A 9061-nucleotide genomic window follows, 5' to 3' on the forward strand; every position below is an offset into this window, starting at 1 on the left:
GTTTGGACCAGGGATGATGTTGGAGACACTCCCAAAGTTTAATAGGGTGAATTGGATTATCTTGATGGGAGTATGGGCAAGAAGAGAAAAAACAGTTGCAGAAGGTCCTTCAGTCTTGAGGCTCCACATTTCCAGGGCCGGCCAGTATAAAATTTAGCTAAATCTCCTACAAATGGGTCCCATGAGCTCCTTCTGTATTAGTAATTAATTTAGCAAAGTTTTTGTTCTTTGCAATGAAGTGAGCTCCACTCAGTCCCTCCAGTGGCACCATATTGGAAAAAGTTATCTATGTTCTCTTCCCGGTATGGGAGAGGCACAGTTACTTTAAAAAAAATGATGTCTTAAAGGTAACTCACAAAGATAAAGTATAGATCTTTACACTGCCTCCATTTCCACTTCCAATTGCACCTTCAAATCCTAGAACTTGTCCAGGGAAAAAATTATTGCTAAGGATGGTTCAGCAGCACCCTCCTACATCACGGTACTCACAATCTAGGACCCCAGGGATGCTAGTGACTGGCTCATCCTCTCTACATCCAAGCCTCAAGTGGTACAAGATGCTTGATTGTCCAGGAGAAATGAATCCAAAGTGATACTAACTCAGATTTCTGCCCCATAGTCACCCATAGCCCCAGCATTTGACTTGTAAGTTTGCACTGAAGACACTATACAGCAAGGCTTCCCTCACTTCTCTTTTTCTTTGAGGTGTTACTCCTCAGGCCAAATTTAACATTTGCCATATGCCAAGATCCTAAGAATTCTTTACATGTATTCTATCTGTATGTGTAAAAAATGCCTTTTGCTTTAGGAAATAGGGGAAATTCCCTTCCTACGACTTTAAAGATATGGTATAATTACAATAGCCCTGATTTTGAACTTTCACAGAGTGGGGAAAATAAGTTTAGTGTCTTAAAATGGGACTCCACAATGGCAGTTCAGTGTAAAAATCATGTCTGATGATTATCAACTGTGTGATTTCTCTGCACTAAAAGCCCTCTGAATGGGGTCCATTTCTGAATAAAGATTGCACCCGCTCTCCCAAACACCTCTGCTCTGCCAGAGATCCAGTCCTTAAGTACACTTTCTGGTCTTTTTAGATTCTTACTACATTTGCTTCTCAAATTCCTTTTCTTTCATGAAAGCCCAGGTAATAAAGGGTAGGTAGCAAATATAACCATGGGTTTCATCTATGGAAATGCAAACAAGGGAATGAGCTTCAGCAAGCTTTCTCTGTGAAGACTATTTCCTACTGGGACCCTAATGAGAAGGTGGGACCCATGATGAAAGGGAAAAGATGGCAAAGAATAGGAACAAATGGAAAATTAAAAGGACACTGGTAGCATTACAGTTTCTGAATAATAGGGCATTTTGTGTTAACAGAGCAGCCCTGTGTCAATCTGTTACTCAATCAGGTTTCTTGGCTTTTTTTGCATGTGGATAAGTAGAGTATAGTTGGCTGTCCTGGGGCTGGAAAGAAGAGGCGCTCAAATAAGAAACCAGACATTCATAACAGAACGAGCTTCCTGATTGAGGGAACAGTCCTCAGACAGGAAGCAGAAGTATCAGGATATCATGATGGTTAACTCCGCAGTACAGCAGCTGCATTTATGAGTCCTATCTGGGATTGTCACAGTCCGGGCACATATGCTATTGTGAAATCCAGGTTCCTGTATAGACTCTGGAGGATGGGATTGGTCACCAACAAACAATAACAAAAAGAAATTGCAGGTTGATTAATTTCTAATAAGGAAAATGCTTATGTTAGTTGACTAAAGATAGTGTTGTACATTGTTACGGTTATAATGCACGCAGGTGAAGATGGAATCACCTAATCCAGATGTTGTCAATTCTGGTTGGACTAGGGTCAAGAAATGAATTCAAGGAGCAGCCAAGGTCATAAGTATAAAGCCCTGGTCCCTGGAACCCTGTGGGTGGATGTCCCTGAGAGCACTCTTAAAGAATTGTAACCTTTTAATGAACGAGAACAAGGTCTAATATTTACTGATAAAGCCAGGCATCAGGGAAAAATTTCAGGTAATATCACATAGCTAGTCACTGAGCACCAGTTCAAAGACTAGGTGATCATTCCTCTCAGGTACTGAGGCTCCAGAGCAGATACAAAGATGAAGGCACAATAGTAGAAAATCAGTCATTGGAGTGGGCTCAGAGGCCAAGCTAAAGGAGTATTGAGATAGATACAATGCAAGGCCCGGGGAGAGGTCATAGATTTACTCAAACATCCCCTGTCCCAGGTATGAGTTGATCCTAGTGGCAAGGACGTCTCTATTTGTGAGAATAGAGAGCAAAGGAGAAGAAACCAAAAAGTGCTTGACACCACCGGCAATCCCCAGGTGCTGCTTTGCCAAAGAGCAAGATGCCAAATATTTCGAGAAAGTCTTTCTGGACTTGAAAAGGGAAAATGCAAGCCAGTCTTGTCATTTGACTTTAAAATGATCTCCTGGAGGAAGGTTATCTTGAAAATACTCGGCATAAGGAAATCTTTTTAAGGCCAAATTAAAGCAAAGTTTTTCCCTTGACAATAACCTTTAGAAATACTGCATGAGCTAGAATATCTCAAGTCCAAAAGGATTGTATACCAAAAAATGCCAAAATCATCATGCAGTACTACAAATGATATGAGAAACCTGGCCCTCAAGGGTTGTTGGAAGTGAGTGCAGAAAAATGCAGAGTATAATAAATAACTTCCTGCTGGGTGATTTATGTTAAAGGACATCTGCAAAGCAAAAATTAAGGACTCAGTTCTAAAAAAACCACTGCCCAAAAGGCTAATAAACTCTTTTTTCCTAATGGTCATATGACAACAACTGCAAATAATCTTAATGCCATACTTCTTGATTTTTTTTCACCCAAGCAAAGGAATAGAAGAGAGATTTTGAGCTGAAAGGAAACTTTGAGCTGAATAAAGCTCCTCCATTTTATTTTTTTAATTATTATCTTTTCTTAAAAATTGAAGTATAGTTAATTTACAATGTTGATTTCTGCTGTACAACAAAGTGATTCAGTTATACATATGCACATATATATACATTCTTTTTTTAAAATATTTTTTCCATTACAGTTTATCATAAGATACTGAATATAGTTCTCTGTGCTATACGGTAGGACCTTACGCACCTCCATTTTTAGAGGAAGGAAATGAAGTGACTTGCCCAATGCTGAACAGTGAATCCGTTTCAATGCCACCACTAGATCCAGGATCTAATATCTAAAATTTCTATTATTTCACACTAGAGCCTTGAAGCCTGATACGTCTCCTGTTTCTAAAAGAGTAGTCCATCTTTCTTACCTTAGAGTTAGACTCATTCAGAGTTGCTTAACAGATAGTTTCAGAAAATGTTAACTCATCCTTCATACATTGGGAGGGAGGTGGGCACCAATAGCTGGCCCCCTTCCAGCTTCTCCTTGTGCATAACACCTAGAGGCCCTGCCTTTCACTCCCTGTGCTGGGCATCCAAAGGTCCCCTGGGGTCCATAAGAATTCAAGTCCTGCACTTGCTCCCAAGAAATGATTTAGCACCAGGAGGTTCTGGGTTATTAGTTATCTATTGAATGAATGTAAATCCTGCTTTTGGAGGATTGCTTCCACACTTTAAAGTAAAAAACAGCTCAGGAGGGAAGGAGGTACTGTGTTGTTTGCCACAGCAGTTAAACCTTCTCTAGCATTTGCTTCATGTTCAAACAACTCCAATCCTTTGGGGACTCTGATGACCCCAGTTTTTGAATCAGCTTGGACTGTTCCAAGCTTTAGCATAATTAAGGACGAAAAGTAATTTAACTGCCTGAGATTACAATGTCAAGTTTGTGATATGTATTTCTCGATAAAGAATGCAGTCTGGTTGTGATTGAAACACCTCCTCCTCTGAGTCCTACTCTTATCATGCGTCGCAGTCAGCGTCTTTGACCTATATTTGATTCCCTTTTGCAATATGCGCTTTTGATCATGAAACTGCTGGGAAAAAGTTCCTTCTAAACCTCAAAACAAGGTAAGCTGTTTCTTATTTGTTTGAATATACAGGAAGCTGGTGACAACCAATTTTCTTCTTCTACATCTAAGAAATCGAAAGGTCAGGTGTTAGGAGGGATTATGGAGAGTTTATGAGGCAAACAGCCCGCCCCACAGCAAGCCTTATCAGGAACAAGCCCCGCTTTCTTTCATAAGCCTCTGGTGGGCCTCTTGTGCTCAGAGCCACCATGGCTGGCGGTCTGGGGTATGCACTGCACAGTTTATCATCAAGCAGCATCTTTGAAATGCCAAACTTTATTTATTGATCTTACAATTCTATGTTATCTCCAACAAGCCACGGGAAAAGTAATACATTTTGTATGGATTAATCCTTGTAATTCTATACAACGTACACTCAGAGATAACTCAAGCTCACTTTGTCTTCTCATTATCTAAACAGACATGTCTTTTTTTAAGTCATCAACAGAGGTCATCTCCCAAATGCCCTTGTGGAATATTCATTAATCAAATAACTAATTTGAAATGGACCTTCAAAGCATTATTCATTTCCCCATCATTCTCCCAACATCAGTTTAAATGCTTTGTGGGTATAATGATTAGGCTGATGTTTAATTAATTGTGAAATTGTAAATTAAGGCTAAGTTAAAAGATAAATCATTCTTCAGTGCATGAGAGAGGAAGAGAGAAATCCAGAAAGGGCGAGGGAGTTTGATTGGTGGCTCTAGTTGGGGATTCTTAGCAAATGTCCCTCTATTTGCAGCCACATGACAACGTTAGATTTTAAGGTTAACCTTTGTGATGCAAAGCTTCTTTGTCCATTATTTCTTGATGGATTTCAGATTCATCACCATATCAATGAGAAGATGCTACAGGCCATCACACAAATATGCACTTCTAGATACAACCAGCTACTCTTGACAAGTTTTAGTATGGAAGAGGTAAAAGGAAACAATCACAGCGATGGTTTTGTTAACTGCATGTGATGATCAGAGTGCTTTATCTTTAACCCCAGGAAGTAAAGTTTTGATTCCAAACTGAGGTCTTCCCTGATCGTGCCTGCCCTGTCTTCATGCCCTCATGATGCCCTAACCCTCACTGTCAGGTGCATCACGAGGTCAATCAGTCTAATTGTTTACATGTTTAAACTTGCCTATTTTCCACTATTTGACTCTTAGCTCCTTGAGTTCAGGGTCCAAATCGGACTCATCTTTGTACGCTCAACATGACATATACAGCCTGTGTTCTCTAAGTGAGCAGACCCGGGTTTGTGTTTGCTCTTCCCCGGCCTAGATCACTCTTCCTCCACATGTCCACACAGCTCTCTCCTTCACTTCATTGAACTGCTCAGATGTCACGTCCTTGGTGAGACCTTCCTGATCACTGTCTTAGTCCGTTTAAGCTGTTATAACAAAGTACCATAGTCTAGGTGGCTTATAAATAACACATTTGTTTCTCGTAGTTTTGGAGGCTGAATTCCAAAGCCAGCATGGTCAGGTTCTGGTGAGGACCCTTTTCTGTGTTGTGACTGCCGACTCCATGTGCAAAGCACTTAGAATAGCACCTGGCACACAGTATATGTGCAATGTAGGTTGCTATTATTGTTTTCAATAACAGATAGAACCATCCCTCCAATGAGATGCCAGAGGATAAAAAGATTTTATCCTCTGTCTTGTGTTTTGTAAAGCTCAATTGAAACCAAGACTGTCTCCTTTTTCTTTACCAATATTCCTCCATGAGTATATAAAACGCTCCTGTAGGGTAAGAACTATGTTTTGTCTGTCTGTGGCTCCAGCCCAGTGATGGTCATGAGTAGGGACTAAACCTGTACTTGGATTGTTTATTAATATCCAATGAACAATAATGATTCTTAATATCAATAAGTACAAATTTTATTAATGGCAAATTAGTGTGGTTAGTGACTAGTCTCTTTTCCCTTCTTTCCCAGCAAGATTTCCCTTGGGTTTAAGTTCCAGGAGACACACATGGATTCTTCCTGGACAGGATATGCCTTGAGTCCTTGTCTGCTTTCCTTCCCTAGGGAACTGACTCTCCCTGGGAAGGACTCAGCAAGGTTGTACTTCTCTGCCTTAAAATATTAGGTCTGGAGCAAGCCCTAATCAGTCAGTTGGACTGTTTTACTTCTTCTAAAATGGAAGCCTGTAACCTGCTCAGCATTTTTGAGGCCAAAAAGATACCCAGGGGCCCTCAGGACACCAACAATCTCTTTAACACTAGGCTAAAATGAGTTTCCTAAAAACCCCTTTCCTTTAAGTCCATTTTGATTACCTCTCTATTCTTCGGTCCTAAGACAAGACTATCTTGCATATAATAGTCACTGATAGAATTTTTTTTTTTCATGATTCAAGGATTTATTAAGTCATACATGCAAAACATATTGCTAATCGCATTAGCAAAAGATCAATGTAAAAACACTCCACAATTCTGCAACCGTCAATTTAAAAAATTTTGTTCTAGTGGTTGAAAGGTCCAAGCTCGTATTCTTGCCAGTTGTACAGAACTTCGTTAGCACGAGCGCGGGGTTGACAGAACCTCACAGACCCCGAGGAACATCGTTAGGGCAAGGACAGGAAGCGTGTGCGCACGCAGTGAGGCGGGGGGTGGGGGCTGGGCGGTGTCAGTGTTAGGAGTCCAGGCGCAGTGTCGGTGATCTGGCGAGGTGATGGTGGTAAGAAGGCTTCGTTTATCTGACGTATTTTAAAAACCGTAAAGCTGCAACACATGATTTTTACACCTAGTTACTAGAAAACTAAGGAAAGCACTTATTAGCTTTGAATAAAGTAACGTGAAAACAGGAATGCACTTTTACTAATCTACAAAAAATTTTCCTAATGCTTATTCAGAAAGGTTTTATAGTACAAGGTGGCATATTGCTCGTTAAGAAGGGCCCTATAAGAAAGCACTAAGTCAGCAACTATGAGGACGACCAGGCCAAAGATGGAGTCAGTGCCCAATTTCAGGAGGGATGGGCAGGCTTGAGGAAAAGGAAAAGCCTAAGGAAACACTTATGGGTAATACCGACCTTCCTTCATCACCTACTGCATCTTACAGAAATTAACCTTTTAGAACTTTTACCCGTGACACAATACTTTAATTCTTACGTATACAATGTAGTGTAAATTAACCTCCCTATTTTGTGAGAATACTGTCTTCATCTTTTGATCACAAGTGTTGCACACACTCCGCCCCAGTGTGCCCACCACCAGAGCGGAACGCTTCACGGGAGGGGGCACAGGAGGAAGAGCTCTGCTCACAATCTCACAAAAGCTAATACACTAATTAGTTTAAAAATCTCACTACGAAATCAAAAAGATTGATCCAAAGAGCTGAGCTGTCACACTCACTGGTTAGGACATACAGTACAGTGTTAGGTAGTGGACGTGGGCTGGGAGATAGGGACATGGTCCATGGCAACGTTTCAGGACAGAGGCTGTACTTACTGCTCTTCACATCTGAACCTCATTAGCGAGTGTGCATCTCCTGTCTCAGAAGCTACAGTCTCTTCCAGACAAAGGTCTTTCAACAGCTTAGGGCTTAGTGTTCTTAGCCCAACAATGCAACTTAGTTCACAAGGTATTTTGGCAACTCTTAATCTGAGCAAGAATAGGGGCTTTGAAAAATAAGGCTTTAAGGAAGCTTGTCATTTTAGGGCTAAACTTTAATAGAATGTGAAAGTTTGAACTCTTACACTTTAAACAAACAAAACCTAGAAATTACTGATTGGTTCAAAACGGTTTTATGGAAAAACTAATCTGTAACAAAAACTTGGCATTGAGTGCGAAGGCTCCACCGTTTGAGCAAAGCGTACAAAGGGTCCTGGGGGACGGCACAGGCAGGAGAGGCCCGGACATTCACAAAAGCAGGCATTTTCTCTTCCTCTTCTTGACAGGGGGCAGGCAGAGAACTGCCCTGATGGCTTCATCAAACACTGTCTTGAGGCCTCGCTGCGTGAGCGCCGAGCACTCCAGGTATTTGACGGCACCGATCTCCTTGGCCATGGCCAAGCCCTGTGGGTAGGTGATGGGCGTCAGCTTCTTCTCCTTCAGCTTCTCAATTGTGTCTTTATCATCCCTCAGATCAAGTTTCGTCCCCATCAAGATGATAAGAGTGTTGGGACAGTGGTGTCGCACTTCAGGGTACCACTTTGCACGAACGTTTTCAAATGATGCAGGACTCACAAGAGAAAAGCAAATTAAGAATACATCTGTTTGCGGATAGGACAGGGGACGTAATCGGTCATAATCTTCTTGTCCAGCTGTATCCCACAAGCCCAGATTCACCGGTTTTCCATCCACCATAACATTGGCAGAGTAGTTGTCAAAGACAGTGGGGATATATTCTCCAGGAAATGCACTGGTCGTATAACTGATCAGGAGGCAAGTTTTACCCACAGCTCCGTCTCCCACCACCACACATTTGATGGCCTGCATCTGGGCCGCTCGCTGGGCCGCGGCGGCGGCCGGGCGCTGAGGCGAGAAGCGGCGAGCTTGGGGCGCGCGGCTGCGGGCGGCGGGGCGCGGGGTGCTGGGGCCGCTGTCCACGCCGCCTCGCCCTCCGCGGGCGGGGAAGCCGGAGCCCAGCAGCAGCCACCACCCAAAGCTGTGGAAAACTGCAGAGCACTGATAGAATTTTGATTTTTAGTGGATCAAAGAATGAGTAGATCAACCAAGCAATGAATAAACCAAGGAGTGAATAAGTGAGTAAGGGATGTTTACTATTTTCTCTGTTCTAAGGTCTGGAGGATGAGGCATTGATCATGTATTAGATTACTCTAATTTCTTTTCTTTGCTGGGACCCCAATGGATGGCCGATATGCCACTCTTAAGTATCTCATTGCTTCCTGGTTAGGCAAAGATAACTCATCCTTCTAAGTCTCAGGAAAAAAATGTTTTATGGGCTGCTGGGATCGCCTCCGGTCAACCGTCTCTACTCAGCAGAGGCCAGAGCTGCCCCTCGTCTTTCAGCCTTGCTGTCCTGTGAGTTTTCTCAACACCTCAGTGAGACGAGAAGGGACCAAGCCTGCCAGAACCAAGGAGGTCCCAGGAACCCGGCTCGTTT

General features: G+C 42.3%; 1 pseudogene; it reads right to left on the reverse strand.

Moving 5' to 3' along the window:
- Positions 1 to 7532: 7532 nt before the first annotated feature.
- On the reverse strand, positions 7533 to 8466 carry LOC130857715 (ras-related C3 botulinum toxin substrate 1-like; annotated as a pseudogene).
- Positions 8467 to 9061: the final 595 nt, after the last annotated feature.

This window comes from Hippopotamus amphibius, chromosome 7 (assembly GCF_030028045.1).
Source record: "Hippopotamus amphibius kiboko isolate mHipAmp2 chromosome 7, mHipAmp2.hap2, whole genome shotgun sequence".
NCBI classification, from domain to species: domain Eukaryota; kingdom Metazoa; phylum Chordata; class Mammalia; order Artiodactyla; family Hippopotamidae; genus Hippopotamus; species Hippopotamus amphibius.